The sequence below is a fragment of the Phyllobates terribilis genome, unplaced genomic scaffold (assembly GCF_046119375.1).
Source record: "Phyllobates terribilis strain yellow unplaced genomic scaffold, ASM4611937v1 Scaffold_3__8_contigs__length_932513732, whole genome shotgun sequence".
NCBI lineage: Eukaryota > Metazoa > Chordata > Amphibia > Anura > Dendrobatidae > Phyllobates > Phyllobates terribilis.
In genome coordinates, this window is record NW_027362763.1 from 481,121,551 (window position 1) to 481,137,938 (window position 16,388).

The following is a 16,388-nucleotide window of genomic DNA, read 5'->3' on the forward strand; positions in this document are numbered from 1 at the left end:
ATATCTTTTTAGTAGCAAAAAATTCTATTGAATTTTTCTGAAAAAAACAAACAACCAAATCCTCCTAATTTCTCAGATATTATTGGAAAAATAACTGCACATGAGTCATATGAATACAGATTTGCTATGGCAAATGATTTTGTTAGAAAATTCCAAAAAAATGGGAACTTTGGGCTCTTTCTTTTATCTAAAACTGGGTAATAATTGTAATCTTTTAAAACATTGTTTTACTTTGTTTAAAATGCCATGAAATAACTGATTATACATAATGATTTTGTATGTTTTAATTGTGAAATGTATTGTTTTTCTTTTATGGATTATACTCCTTACTGTTCTAAATATGACTTTAATCTGAGTTCTCCAATTCTTCCATTCCCTTATTCTTTCCCAGTTTTCCCTTCCTAATAAATATCTACTTTCACTCCCCCCCCCTTTTTCCTTTTTTTCCCCTTAACTTTCCTCCCTCCCTTCTCTTCCCTCTAAATAATCTTTAAAATCCAATAAAAATCATTTGAAACACAAATACTAATGTAAAATAACGACCAAAAACTGAATGTGTGAATGTGTAGTTAGGGGTGATATCACCTAGCCAGCACTTCTTCATTCTATGTGAGCTGAACACACTGGGCTTATGAAGGATAATCAGGGTGATGAAATCAGAATCCTTTGTATGCAGATTGAAGGGAAAGCACACAGTTCTTTGATCATAAGGTGAGACATAGTGTCTAAAGGTTGGAGGGGGAGGGCATAGGTGGAGTGACAAAAGGGGTATAAAAGACACAAACATGGCTCAAAAAGGAAAAAGAACAAGGGAGGAGGCAAAACCTTCAGGAAGGAGTCCCTGGAGGAGAGAGAAGCACCTTCAAGTCAGTAAGTAATCCATCTCTGATGAAAGGAGCCCAGGGAGCAATGAAGAGGCCCCTGCCAAGGAGAAGGTCATACCAAAGAGATATAAGTGCCACACTAAGGTGGCAAAATCAGGAGACATCTAAGGAGAGGTCAATGAGATAATACCTTCAGATAGATACCAGAGTGTGTGAAAGGTTCTTTATTTGTAACTATGACCGATCCCTAAAATCTATTTCGGTGTATTTTTATTGTGCTGTTTTCTTATCATTTGATAAGTATTGTTAAAAATAATAATAATTCTTGTCATTCGTTGGTGTTCATGGTAATAGTATTTTTTACATAATGACCCGTATATGAGTACGAGGCGAGTGCATGGAATTTATTGCAGATGTGAAGGGTAGTTTTGATGGAAGAGACCATTCCAACAATAAGAATGTATCGGTGAATTCACGAATATACATGATACATGTAGCACTCACAGTGTAAGCACGTGATCGTGGCTAGTCAGTATACTTGTACGCAATAGTTTGTACACTCCCTGTTGACAGAACATCCATTCACACCAAGGGGTGAGGATTGTCGTGCCCAGTGGAAGGTGATAATTGCCCCCGTCTGCCATGTAGATGCTTACATTGTCATACCCATGTCTATTTACCTGAGGGTTGTATACTGTTATATTACAGGCATTTCCCTCTGGGTAGTGTGGAGTTGGAGGAGCTCAGCCAGCTCAAGTTTATGTTCACCCACAGTTTTCTGAGGAGGTCAAAAACCATGAGTTTTTCAACTAAAAACTGATTTATGAAACTATTCTTTTTTTTGTTGTTGCGTTCTCCTTTCTCTAATGCGATTTGAAGAGTTTTCAAAGAAGTTTTTTTTTTCCCTGAAGTATTTTCTGCTGCCTATTGATGCAGCACTGCCTAGTTTGAAGCGGATCCCATGAGGATTTGCTTCAAAGAAGTGAAAAGCCTCTTTTTTTTTTTCTTTTGATCGAAGGTGATGGGTTCATATACAGAGATTTTTAAAAAGTTTAAAAAATCATGTAGACAGCAATGTGGATTTCCCATAGAGATTAATAAGAAAGATTTCTAAAGCATTTTTAAACATTTTTTTTAGGCTTTTGCACTGACAACCATCAGGGATTATCGTTGCCTTGGGTCCTGTCCATCTTCGCCAACCTCCATGCCTAGGAGGTATCAGGATACAGGGCCCCAGAATAGAGATTTATAGTGATTCACGAATTTGATGATCCTTTTCTCGGATATCAATTTCGATACTTAGTTTTTGCAGTGGATTTGCTTAAAAAATACTCAAGAAATGAGTGTGAACATAGCCTAAGGACAAGTGCACACAAACTTTTTGAGGATTCTTTAGAAAAGTATCTGCTTCAAAAAACACTTGAAAAATTGCTCAAAAACGCTTGAAAGACTCGTGCTATTAATTTCTATTGTAAAACGACTTGCTGGTGATATATTGTCTTTTCAGAGTTTTTCTGCCATTTCAAATTTAGAAAAATACTTGGCGGTAGAAAAGAAATTGCATGTCACTTTGAAGTATCCAAACTAGGCAACCTCCAATCAAAAGGCTGCAAAGAAATGTTTTAGGTAAAAAACTGAAACGCTTGAAAGACTCTTCAAAACTGCTTCAGGAAACAAAAAAACTTTCCAATGAAGGCGCTTTTCCTTAAGCAGTTTCCACTCTAGAAAACTCACTGTTTTGATAGCTTCAAAAAAATTCCATATGCACATTTCCTAAGGGTCTGTTCACACTGGAAACTCTCCAAATCCTCCTCCAAAACGCGAGTCCTTTCCGTTCCAAAAACATAGCAAAAATACTCTGTGCTGAATTCATCATTTGTGGTGTATTTGAAGTCACTTTTCTTTATAGATTTGTCATTTTCACTGACTTTTTTTGGGGGGGGGGGGATTCATCAAAATGGCGCAAGTGATTCATGATTTCTGCGCCATGCCAACAATTGCCATTTTTTTCTCTGTTTACCTGGCTTTATGATTTCAGGGGTCACTGGAGTAGAGTTGAGCCAAATTTTCCTTTTTTTTATTTTTATGAACTTTATGAATCAGTCTAAACCATGTGGAAAAACCACACTGACGTGAAAGTCAGAAGAATCATCATGAATTTGTCACAAATCAAAACATCACTGATATTCACGGCGGAAATGCAAGAATGTCGGGCCAGCCGCTGAGTTTTCTCAGGTGAAGCCAACTCCTAGTATACAGAGCGGCGGCTTCTGCTAGAATAAGCCTCTCACTTTACTTCTTTTAACCACTTCAGGTTTCAGATTAAAAGCGTGACATACGACAGAATATGTGCACAGCAACATCGTTTTGACATCGCTGTGCTTTATGTACATGTTATGGGCCGCTTTTGCAGAGCTTTTTTCCAGGTAGATTCTGCCTGGAAAAAAAATGTTAGGTCCGCCTATGTGCACATGTTTTACAGAGTTTTCATCACAGAAACAGAGCAGAGTCTCCATGTTTTTGAGGAGTTTTGATGAGGATCTGGAGAGATTCCGCTCAGTTTCTGCACTTCTTTTAGCCTCTTCACAGTTTTTGAAGCCTGAATCCGTTAATAGAAGTTATAAACAATCGGACCGTATGCACAGCAAGTCATTTTTACATTGCAGTGCATATGGTCATTATTTTTAACATTTATTGAGCGCTTTCACCTGATGCATTTTTGAGGACTTGACATAAGATGGATCATGTGCACAGCAATATCGTTTCGCCATGCCATTATTTTTATTTTTGAGGGTGCTTTTTCAGGCAGATTCCGGGCAGAAGCCTCCTGAAAAAGATGCCATGTGCACATGGCCAAAAACTGTGTTTGTAATGTGCACAATAAAAATGGCTTGTTAAGAAGGGTATGAAGATGGCAATAATTACATGGTGGCCATTTAGGGGTCTTGGGCAAGATGTTATGTTCGCTGAGGTTTTGAAGCATTTTACAGCCTTTTGACTTGACCATATCAAGTTTGGAGGAGACTTGGAAAGGAATCCTCCTCAGAGAAGAGACATGTCACTTATGGTTTTTCCTTCAAAATGGTTATCAAAACCTCATTGGGGGAAAAAAAAAGCCCAAAACTCGCTGTATGAACTTTCCATTTCAAGGAATAGGAAAAGTATTTTAAGGCCATGGTCACATGTTGAGTTATTTTACCTCAGTATTTGTAAGCCTAAACCAGGAGTGGGTGATAAATACAGAAGTGGTGACGTGTTTCTATTATACTTTTCCTCTGATTGTCCTGGTTTTAGCTTACACATGCTGAGGTAAAAAACTGATCAAATACTGAACGTGTGCAAGTGGCCTAAGGATTTTGGAGCAGATCAGCTTCAAAATCCTTCTGAAAGCTGGGAGTGAGCCAGGCCTCAGCCTGGAATCAGAGATACAACTTTTGGTTCTGTTTTGATGTAATTTTTGAAGCCAAAAATGGCTATGAAAGTAATGGAAACTATGGGTCTAACAAGTCTTCTCTGCTTTTGGCTCCAAACGCGTCAAACTACCACAAAAACTGCACGTGTGACTTCGGGCTGTCCACACAATTAACCCTTTAAGTTTTTGGTGCCCATTTGAATAGTTTTTATATCCAGGATATTTAGTAACTTTCTTCTTTCACCTCCATAGTAATTAGATAGCAGTGAGAAGCCCATCCCCGAGTAAGTGGCCATCTTCGGGTCAGCCTGGTCACCCGGTTACCTCAGCTCCATCTCTCGCTTCCCACACCGCTGCTGACGTTGCACCGCACATAACAGTTCATAGAGACTCCCATTCTTCCCTCCCAGACCCTCACTAGTCTCACCCGTTAGGGTTAAATTCTTGCTCGGGGTGGGGCTTCATTGCCAGCACGGCTCCGGCAGACAGCAGAGACATGCCTTATTGTGTGCGCTGTCCTCCATAGGGACGCCGGGAGTTGTAGTTCTGCGCTCGCTAGAAGTTGTAGACCCCTCCTAGTTGGCACGTCGGGACCCTCCGGAGCAGCAGCTCCCTGTGCTGGCGCAGGCTCCCGGGGATGCTAAGGGCACAGTGTCAGGGCTAGCGGATCGCTCTGGTGGCTCAGGACCCGGGTGAGTGCGGCCGATGGCTGGTTTTGCGCTGTATTTGCAGTCTTTTCTATGTCGTGACATGGGGAGAGTTCTGAGTAACTTCTCTCCCCCTCCTCCTCTTCTATCGTAGTGATGGAGTGCAGCTGAGTTTGTCATGTAACAGTTTATTTCCTGCATCCTAAATTCTAGCTGCAATCTCTGCCACCATCAATGATCAACATGTGCGGTGCGACCAGATCAGCTCTGCTACATCTGAGTCTAATCCCTGGTAAGCCACAAATCACAGCTGGCATGTCATCTGATGGGGAGGCTGCAGGGTGATGATGGCTCCGGCAGCTCACAGGGAGATTGTGCTTCTAAAATGGCACAATTTCCAAACAGTGATCATCCAACTGACAAGTTCCAAACCCACATAGCCAAACAAGATGTCCGTGGTTTTTTTTTTTCTTCCCGTATACCTTGACTGGCTTTTAAATGGAAGTTTGGTTTGCAGCCTACTACTGCAATTGCAATCAAAATGATACAACTCTCTAATTGTAAATTTAAAGGGAATCTGTGTCTTTTATTAGTGCAGGCAATTATGCACAGATCAATGTTAAAGGGACTTTCTGGGACTTTAAAATGAACAGCCTTACCTTTAAGATAAACCATCAATGGGGATGTGACCATCGGTACTTAGGAGCCGCAACTGCGCAGTTACACATCACAGCGCTCACAACTGTATAGTGACCACAGCTGGGTACTGTATATTATTATTTATTATTAATAATATAGTGCCATTTATTCCATGGTGCTTTAAGGTTGAAATCACACCTCTTTTCCCCAAACACAATTGCTATTGGTGCATGCCAAATTGCCTGCACTAATATATAAAAAAATAATTTTCCTACCATGACTAAAACAAAAACCCTGAAACACCATAATGGATGTCTTTTTTTTTTTTTTTTTTTTTAGTTCAAAGCAAATCCCCCACCCACCTATAAAATTGAAATGCAAAGCTATCATAACATATGTGCCCCACAAAGGTATTAATACAAAAGTGTTGGCGCTATATGAATAAAAAGATTATTATAATAATATTATTAAGTCAGCTTGCCATACTATTGTATTGTAAATTTACAGCTTGGCCACAGGCTGGGCTTCATAGGAGATTTCACATCGCAGGCATAGAGGCCTTGAAAAGGCTCCTGGCTTCTGTGGCAACCGATCAGGTCACCATGACCCCATGTTGAAGCCTCTTAATTGCCACTGAAACTGACATTTTAAGAGGTTAAACTGATGTACTCGAAGCTAGCTATATAACACACCTGAGCCTGCTCCATACAGTGAAGGCCATGGCCAGGTATGACTGTTGCCAATGGGTTAAAGAAAATCTGTCCGCCCCAAAATACTATAAAAAAAAAAATAAAAGTGGCTGCAGAGCAGAATAAAACTTTTTTTTTTTTTTTTTATTTCACCTCTCCATTGCAGAGATAAAAGTATTCATCTATTAATCATATGTATGTAACATGGATAAAACAGAATTCATCGTCTTTCCCCATCTCACTCAACTACCCCCCCCCCCAACTGACCTATCCATCATAGTCAATGGCTGCCCACTCTCTCCATTCCCGCAAGCTCGCTGCCTCGGGGTAACCCTTGACTCTGATCTCTCCTTCAAGCCTCATATCCAAGCCCTTTGCACTTCATGCCGACTCCAACTCAAAAATATTTCCCAGATCTGCACATTCCTCAACCATGAATCCACATAAAACACTAGTGCACGCCCTCATCATCTCTCGCCTCGACTACTGCAACCTCCTGCTCTGTGGCCTCACTTCTACCACTCTCGCACCCCTCCAATCTATCCTAAACTCTGCCGCTCGACTAATCCACCTGTACCGTCCCCCCCCCCCCCCCTGCTATTCCTCAGATTCTCCCCTCTGTCAATCCCCTCACTGACTCCCCATTGCCCTGAGACCCAAGTTCAAGACCCTAACCATGGCATACAAAGCCATCCACAACCTGTCTCCTCCATACATCTGTGACCCAGTGTCCCGGTACTTACCTGCACACAACCTCCAATCCTCACAAGATCTCCTTCTCTACTCCCCTCTTATCTGCTCTTCCCACAATCACATACAAGATTTCTTCTGTGCATACCCCCCTACTCTGGAACTCTCTACCCCCAGGGGCGGAACTACCGCCCGTGCAGCCGGTTCATTGAACGGGGGCCCCGAGGGAGAGGGGGCCCCTCCAGCAGGGCCGCCATCAGGGCATGACTGCCCTGACTCCAGTATGGGGCCCGGCCGGTAGGGGCCCCCTCGGAGCCCCCCCTCTTGTGCCTCTCTCTCCTCATGGGGTCCCCGGCCCCATGCTAAGCGCCGGGTCCGGGACATCTCAGCGCTGCGCTGCGCTGCTGCGGCAGCGCCTTTATGATTCCCCTGACTTCCGGTCATGTGACCGCGCCGTCACATGACCGGAAGTCAGGAGAACCTGGTGTCAGCGATTTGGACGAGCGCCAGGATTCTGCAGGGATCGCATGGGGGTAAGTATAACAAGTTTTATTTTTTTTTTTTAAATACAATTAACTAGGAGTGGGGGGAAATGGGAGATGCACATGGGGGGGGAGGGGAATGGGAGATGCACATGGGGGGGGGAGGGGAAATGGGGAATGCACATGGGGGGGAGGGGAATGGGAGATGCACATGGGGGGGAATGGGGGATGCACATGGGGGGGAATGGGGAATGCACATGGGGGGTAATGGGAGATGCACATGGGGGGGGGGGGTGGGGGATGCATATGAGGGGGGAATGGGGGATGCACAAGGGGGGGATGGGAGATGCACATGGGGGGGAGGGGGATGAGAGAGGTGCACATGTGGGGGAGGGGAATGAGAGATGCACGTGGGGGAGTGGAATGGGGGATGCACATGGGGGGGTAATGGGAGATGCACATGGGGGGGATGGGGGATGCATATGAGGGGGGAATGGGGGATGCACAAGGGGGGGGATGGGAGATGCACATGGGGGGGAGGGGGATGAGAGAGGTGCACATGTGGGGGAGGGGGATGAGAGATGCACATGGGGTGGGATGAGAGAGGGGCACATGTGGGGGAGGGGGATGAGAGATGTGCACATGGGGGGGATGAGAGCTGCACATGGGGGAATTGGGAGAAAATGAGCTGCACATGGGGGAATTGGGAGTAGGGGGATAATGAGCTGCACATAATGAATGTGGGGTGGGGGAGAGTAAATGATGATGGGGTGGGGAGAGCACGGACATGATATAATGAATTGGGGCAGGGGGTGCATGTAAATAATGAATGCGGGGAGCAGGAAGTATAGAGTAGGGGGCGTTGCGGAGGCAGGAGTGTAACTGGTAACAAATTGGTGGAAAGAGTAGAGGTTCTAATTAAATTATATATTAAGTGCCTATTTACAGTTAATGGGGGCACCGTGGTGGATTACAATTTATATTTGGAATGGTGGGTTGCATAATAACTATATATTAATGGTGGGTGCACGTCTGTATTCAGCTGCGTAATGTAGAAGTTGGGGAATGTGCTCTAGATAACTGTGTTATTTTATGCAGAGACGAGTCCTGGCTGGAAGACGTGATGGCGGTCTGTGCTGGATGAAGGAGAAAAGCGTAGCTGAAGGACTTCACCTAGAGACGTCACCAGTGAGTCAGTGTATTACATGTACACTTACACTATATACTATGTACCGGGCTCCTGTGTATAATGTCACTGGTGATCACTGTATTACCTGTACACTGACACTATATACAGAGCTCCTGTGTATAATGTCACTGGTGATCACTGTATTACCTGTACACTGACACTATATACAGAGCTCCTGTGTATAATGTCACTGGTGATCACTAGATTACCTGGACACTTAAATTATACATACCATGTATAGAGCTCCCGTGTATAATGACACTTATGGTAATATTAGTAATGTGGTGGTAATATTAGTAATGTGGTGGTAATATGTGGTCTGGTCATGGTGTGGCAGTTTTTCTTCCTTCTGTGTGGTATTATTCGGTCACTATGTTGTGGTAATATGTGGTCTGGTCATGGTGTGGCGGTATTCCCTGTATGTGGTATTATTGGTCATTTAAAAAAAAAAATGTATATGATACATTCCCTTAAAGAAAATGAAATAAAAATATATCTAAAAAGAGTATTGGATATTTTAAGAACATTTTAATAGGTTAGAGTAGGGCACGGCCAGAAGAGTCTACCTTATCGTGGTGGCGGCTTTAAAAATCTTTTGGCCAAAACAAAAGCTGCTGGCTATGTATGTGGCGCCGTCACATGGCCGAACGTCAGGAGAACCTGGTGGCAGCGACGTGGATCGCATGGGGGTAAGTATAACAAGTTTTATTTTTTTTAAATACAATTAATTAACTAGGAGTGGGGGGGAATCAGAGATGCACATGGGGGGGGATGAGAGATGCACATGGGGGGGGTGAGAGATGCACATGGGGGGGGTGAGAGATGCACATGGGGGGGTGAGAGATGCACATGGGGGGGGGGTGAGAGATGCACATGGGGGGGGGGGTGAGAGATGCACATGGGGGGGGTGAGAGATGCACATGGGGGGGGGTGAGAGATGCACATGGGGGGGGGTGAGAGATGCACATGGGGGGGGGTGAGAGATGCACATGGGGGGGGGTGAGAGATGCACATGGGGGGGGTGAGAGATGCACATGGGGGGGGTGAGAGATGCACATGGGGGGGGGGGGTGAGAGATGCACATGGGGGGGGTGAGAGATGCACATGGGGGGGGTGAGAGATGCACATGGGGGGGATGAGAGATGCACATGGGGGGGGATGAGAGATGCACATGGGGGGGGATGAGAGATGCACATGGGGGGGGATGAGAGATGCACATGGGGGGGGGGATGAGAGATGCACATGGGGGGGGGGGATGAGAGATGCACATGGGGGGGGGGGATGAGAGATGCACATGGGGGGGGGTGAGAGATGCACATGGGGGGGGGTGAGAGATGCACATGGGGGGGGGGGTGAGAGATGCACATGGGGGGGGGGGTGAGAGATGCACATGGGGGGGGGGGTGAGAGATGCACATGGGGGGGGGGGGGGTGAGAGATGCACATGGGGGGGGGGGGTGAGAGATGCACATGGGGGGGGGGGGTGAGAGATGCACATGGGGGGGGGTGAGAGATGCACATGGGGGGGGGGGTGAGAGATGCACATGGGGGGGGGTGAGAGATGCACATGGGGGGGATGAGAGATGCACATGGGGGGGGTGAGAGATGCACATGGGGGGGGGGATGAGAGATGCACATGGGGGGGTGAGAGATGCACATGGGGGGGTTATGTTTACATAACTTTGTTGCCTTATGAAGGGCAGGGGGGGGCCCCAAAAATTTCTTGCACAGGGGCCCACTACAGTCTGTGTCCGCCCCTGTCTACCCCAACATATCAGACTCGCCTACCGTGGAAACCTAAAAGAAGAACCTGAAGACCCACCTCTTCCAACAAGTGTACAACCTGCAGTAACCCTCTCTGCACGACCAGCTTTTCCCTCCCCTACTGTATCCTCACCCCCCCGCTTCTAGATTGTGAGCCCTCGCAGGCAGGGTCCTCTCTCCTGTACCAATCGGCGACTTGTTTTTGTTCAAACTATTGTACTTGTTGTTTGCTATGTATAGCCGTTTCTCACATGTAAAGCGCCATGGAATTAATGGCGCTATAATAATAGTATTAATAATGTATATATGTATGTGTCCAAGTGGTTGTCAGACAATTTTTTCACTGGGGGTGTGTACTTTTTTCTCTTTGTATGATGCTGACCAATCCTAAGCATGCAGCATCATCTGAAAAAAAAGAACTCTCCCCCATAGCTAAGAGCAGATTTCTCAGTGAGTGAGATGTATGGCTGCCTGGTCTAACCTCCTGCATGATTAGAAAGCACAGATGACCTTTCAGATAAGGTCCCTTTAAACTTTAGGCTATGTGCCCACGATGCAGAAATGCTCCAGATTTTTCCTGAGCATTTCTGCGTTTTCCTGCCAGGGACATGTGAAGCGTTCTTCACATGCATTTCCGCATGCGGGTTGACAAGCGATTTCCAAGCGATTTTAGCATCACTTGGAAAGTGCTTGACAACTTGGTCACACTATATAAATCCATGCAAACGGATTTATACTAAGTCCCACCACTCAGTGCTTCACGGCGTGGCCATTAATTTATATTCACCCTCTCACCTGCTTATTTTCACTCAATCCCCCCTCTTTGATTCACAGCTTTGACTTCATAGAGCCAGAGAAGGGTTGAGATTGAAGCAACCTAAACAGGTGGAAAGGTGTATTTAAATGACTGGCCCCGCTGTGAAGCACTGAGTCCCTGTACTTTGTTCTGTGCTGACAGTCCTTTTTAAAGGGAATTTGTCAGCAGGTTTTCGCTATGTAATCTGAGGACACCATGAGGTAGAGGTTAAAATACTGAATTCAATTTTGTCACATGTGCGCTGTGTGGTGCTGTTTACTTAGACTGAAGATTTAATCACTTGGTGATTATCATTGTTTGGACTACAGAAGCTACAGCAACCCCTAGTCCATCTCTGCCCCCTACTGTGCTAAGCTCAGAGTCTGGTTTGGGCGAAGGCTGCTCTCGGCTCTGCTGCATTGTTAAATCTGAAAAACGGCTGCACCTAGTAAACTATGTGATACGTCCTTGGATTCAGTCTCTTTGCCTACATCATGCAGCTGAGATGAGGTAGCAAAAACCTGCTGACAGATTCCCTTTAAGGGGAAGGGCCAGCATAGCGGAGTTAAGCTCTGTCGCATTATAAACCCTTCTGTCACATCTGCTATACTGCTTTTCTGGAGATGAAGGCTCAAATTGTCAGTATCACACTTATGTCTGTTGTACTCACTCTGAAATGTAAAGATACCTTGCTCTCATTTCACTGCACACAGGAGTAGCCAGAACAGACTGCCTTTATGTGAGACATAATGACAGCCTGCTCTCAGGCTGGTAGAAGTTGCTTGAGCACAGCAGACATAAGTGTGATTACTGCCTCTCCTAATTGGGGGAGCTGATAGAAAGGCTTGTAATGTGACACAGCTAAACTCAGCTGTGCTGCTCCTCCTATACACTGACTCATGCAGAAGGTTAGACCAGGAGATCAGAGCTGTATCATTACATCTCGCTCACTGAAAAACCTGCTGTAAGCTATGGTGAGGGTAAGCTCTTCTTTCCTGTGAGTGTTGTTGACGCGCCCCCTGGGCCTGTGTTGTGCAGGGAATACCCGGAGCCGGATCGCTGGGGGTTGTAGTCTCCGTGGCGCTGACCCGGTCCGTGCCCAGGGTGGTCAATTCAGTGGCAGTCTTATTAGTGTGATAATAATCAGACTACGCCACCCGTGGATTGCGGTCAGTGGGGACCGCCACTGCAAGGCAGACCGCTGAGGCCGGTGTTATATGTGCAGCTAAGTATGGGATGACTCCCCACGGGAGAAGTATAGCCTCAGGGCAGTTAGTGTGGACGATGGGAGTGATGGTGGAGATAGTCCCAATACCAATAGTGCCGGAGGAGCAAGAAGTCCTGTTGCCAGCCAATGTCCTTTACTCACAGTTTGTATTCTCCAGGTCACTCTCGCGAAGCAGTGACCACCCGAGCAGTGCTGCGTCCACCAGGCAGGGGACTCGGTCAACTCCCAGGTCTTTCTGGAGTATGTCTCAAAGCTCCTTTCTGTCCTTCCTCCGGCTCGTGCCCCACTAGTGACCAAGCTTATGTCCAGCTCCCGCGGGCCTTCTCTTGGGAGGGCTACGTACCCACGTCCCTGACCCTATCTGGTATGCCTTCCTAGCAAGGTGTAGCGAGGGGTCGCACCAAGGGCTGGTCACGACCTCCGGTTCTTGGCTGAAGATGATTTGCTTCCACCAATTTGGGATCCGGTACCCTGTTCTGCCAACCCGTCACCCGCAATCTCCTGGGTCCTTAGGGTTCTCTCTTCCTTCTCGTTCCTGAGCCTTTCTGTTTCACTTGTTACTTCTGTTCTGGTCTTGTTCCCTTTCCTTTCCACTGTTCCTTCTTGTGTGTGTTTCCCTCTTTTCCCTCTTTTCCCTCTTTTCCCTCTTTTCCCTCTTTTCCCTCTTTTCCCTCTTTTCCCTCTTTTCCCTCTTTTCCCTCTTTTCCCTCTTTTCCCTCTTTTCCCTCTTTTCCCTCTTTTCCCTCTTTTCCCTCTTTTCCCTCTTTTCCCTCTTTTCCCTCTTTTCCCTCTTTTCCCTCTTTTCCCTCTTTTCCCTCTTTTCCCTCTTTTCCCTCTTTTCCCTCTTTTCCCTCTTTTCCCTCTTTTCCCTCTTTTCCCTCTTTTCCCTCTTTTCCCTCTTTTCCCTCTTTTCCCTCTTTTCCCTCTTTTCCCTCTTTTCCCTCTTTTCCCTCTTTTCCCTCTTTTCCCTCTTTTCCCTCTTTTCCCTCTTTTCCCTCTTTTCCCTCTTTTCCCTCTTTTCCCTCTTTTCCCTCTTTTCCCTCTTTTCCCTCTTTTCCCTCTTTTCCCTCTTTTCCCTCTTTTCCCTCTTTTCCCTCTTTTCCCTCTTTTCCCTCTTTTCCCTCTTTTCCCTCTTTTCCCTCTTTTCCCTCTTTTCCCTCTTTTCCCTCTTTTCCCTCTTTTCCCTCTTTTCCCTCTTTTCCCTCTTTTCCCTCTTTTCCCTCTTTTCCCTCTTTTCCCTCTTTTCCCTCTTTTCCCTCTTTTCCCTCTTTTCCCTCTTTTCCCTCTTTTCCCTCTTTTCCCTCTTTTCCCTCTTTTCCCTCTTTTCCCTCTTTTCCCTCTTTTCCCTCTTTTCCCTCTTTTCCCTCTTTTCCCTCTTTTCCCTCTTTTCCCTCTTTTCCCTCTTTTCCCTCTTTTCCCTCTTTTCCCTCTTTTCCCTCTTTTCCCTCTTTTCCCTCTTTTCCCTCTTTTCCCTCTTTTCCCTCTTTTCCCTCTTTTCCCTCTTTTCCCTCTTTTCCCTCTTTTCCCTCTTTTCCCTCTTTTCCCTCTTTTCCCTCTTTTCCCTCTTTTCCCTCTTTTCCCTCTTTTCCCTCTTTTCCCTCTTTTCCCTCTTTTCCCTCTTTTCCCTCTTTTCCCTCTTTTCCCTCTTTTCCCTCTTTTCCCTCTTTTCCCTCTTTTCCCTCTTTTCCCTCTTTTCCCTCTTTTCCCTCTTTTCCCTCTTTTCCCTCTTTTCCCTCTTTTCCCTCTTTTCCCTCTCTGTGCTAGGCCTGCCCAGGGAGCAGAGCCCATGCAGCAGCTCTGCTCCCTGCCTTCTCCTCTTCACAGAACTGAACCCAGACTGAACTTCTCCTTCTCTTTCAGTGCTGGCTCTGGCCTCACAAGCTAGGCCCGCCTCCGGAGCAGAGCTCCACAGAGGCCCTGCTCTGTCACTTCCTCTCTCAGACTGAACCTAGATCTAAGATGGCTCCTCCCTTTTATACCTCCCTCTGACCATGAGCCCAGGTGACTAGCAACCAATGGGCTCCTACCTATGCTCAGGACCCAACCCCTATCTGCCCCTACAGCACTGGGTTTTCCTCCCCCTCCCCGCTCCAGCCAGGGACAGATGCTGTCGTGTCTGCACTTCTGTCTCGTGGGAGCACCGTTGAGCTGTCCCTCGGAAATGGGGTGTGTGTGCTGTATGCAGCCTACTGAGCCCTGATCCATACTCCATCCTTACCCGGGAGTGGAATATCACCTCTGGATGAGGTGCAATACCTCTGTAGCGACCAAGTCCTCGGGGCGCTACATTGTTGCCTGCTCATGATTGGTCAGCATCATACATGGAGAAGTACACGCCCCTAAGGAAAAACGGTCTAGCAACCACCTGGACTTACTTTTTTTTACTTTTCTTATTTTTTACTAATTAGGTGCTAAATACTTTGCTAATATCTCTGTAACAGAGAGGCGAAACTAAGAAAAAAAAAAACTACTCTGTAGCCGCTATTACATCCTGTTTCCAGTTTAATATGAAAAATTAGGTCAAGTGTCTTTAATAATTTCCACTCTTGTACAGAAAAAGCTTCTAATATGCAAATTAGGCTGCCCGGTGCACCCTTGGTGTGCCCAGGCTGCGCTGATGTTCTGTGCCTCAGATTCCCTCTGTGTTGATTTGACAGTGCTGGTTTGTCTGGATCAAGTGCTGTGTGATGAGAACCTTGTGCATTCGCTCATTGTTATATTGTTGGAGCGGAGCACTTGCATGCATTATTTGAAATGTGTTTGTGGGCTGTTGTTTTCCCTCTTAAATCTGCATCATTATTTTTGTATGAATGAAAATCATGAAGCAGTGCCAGATCCATTGCATTGCAAACACTAGCAGCACCCATTAACCTATACTGGGTCCATCATTTTAATGGAAAACCATGGAGACTCCAAAGACAGCCACAATTGGCTCTTGGTTCCCATAAGTAAAATGCCAATTTGGCTGTCTGATAATTACAGTATTTCCAATGATTGGCTCCATTGGCTTTGTAATAAGGGTTAGTGCACAGCTCTGTATGGAGGAATGTTAATTCCTGACTATGGACCCACAGGCATTCTGTGTGCGGTCGTACAGTCCTTCTGCAAGGTGCTGCATTCTCCACTAGAAGCAAAGCTTGGTCATGCTTCTTCATAGAATTCGGGTGATTAATAATCATCCTTACCAGCTATAAATGGGCATATAACCAATTGTTAATATGGGCATTTATAATGATAGTTAATATTTTCAGTAGAATTAAAGTCTTCCTTTCATGTATTTTTCACGAAGGGTATTTAATTTGAGAACAATTTTTTATATATATTTATATCTATCGTTATTTAAAGTCCAACCAGTGATATATGTCACTATGTGGGAAAGGCTCTGCACCTATTTACATTTTAATGCAGGAGGAAGATATATCTTTGCACCATGTTAGCCAGTAGATAGAAAAATATTACGATTTGAGAGTCCTCCGTGGTTAACCCATTTATGACCGGAGCATTTTCTGTTTTTGAGTTTTCGTTTTTTGCTCCCCTTCTTCCCAGAGCCATAGCCTTTTTATTTTTCGGTCAATATGGCCATGTGAGGGCTTATTTGTTGCGGGATGACTGGTACTTTTAAACGCCTTTACTAGTTTTACCATATCGTGTACTGGAAAACGGGAAAAAAATTCAAAGTGCGGTGAAATTGCAAAAAAAATGCAATTCCACAGTTGTTTTTTTTTTCTTTCCACAAATGCTAAAACTGACCTGCCATTATTATTCTCCAGGTCATTATGAGTTCGTAGACACCAAACATGTATAGGTTCTTTTTTATTTAGGTGGTGAAAAAAAAATTCCAAAGTTTGCTAAAAAAAAAAAAAAAATAGGTGCCATTTTTCGGGATCTGGAGCTGGGTGAGGGCTTATTTTTGCGTGCCGGGCTGACCTTTTTATTGATACTATTTTGGAGTATATGCCGTTTACCGATCGGATTAATTCTTTTTTTATATTGATAGATTGGACGATTCTGAACACGGCGATACCAAAT

The 16,388-nt window shown here is 45.4% G+C and overlaps 1 protein-coding gene across 3 annotated transcripts in view; it reads left to right on the forward strand.

Moving 5' to 3' along the window:
- The first annotated feature begins 759 nt into the window (after positions 1-759).
- Positions 760-16,388, forward strand: part of DSE (dermatan sulfate epimerase) — a 61,678-nt gene continuing 46,049 nt past the window's right edge. The window contains exons 1-2 of one of the 3 annotated variants that reach the window (XM_073675889.1): positions 4,719-4,928; positions 8,482-8,571. The gene's annotated coding sequence lies outside the window, so the exon portion shown is untranslated. Of the gene's footprint in view, positions 871-4,718; positions 4,929-8,481; positions 8,572-16,388 lie in introns of those variants that run through there. The other 2 variants (XM_073675887.1, XM_073675888.1) reach the window with 2 other exon arrangements.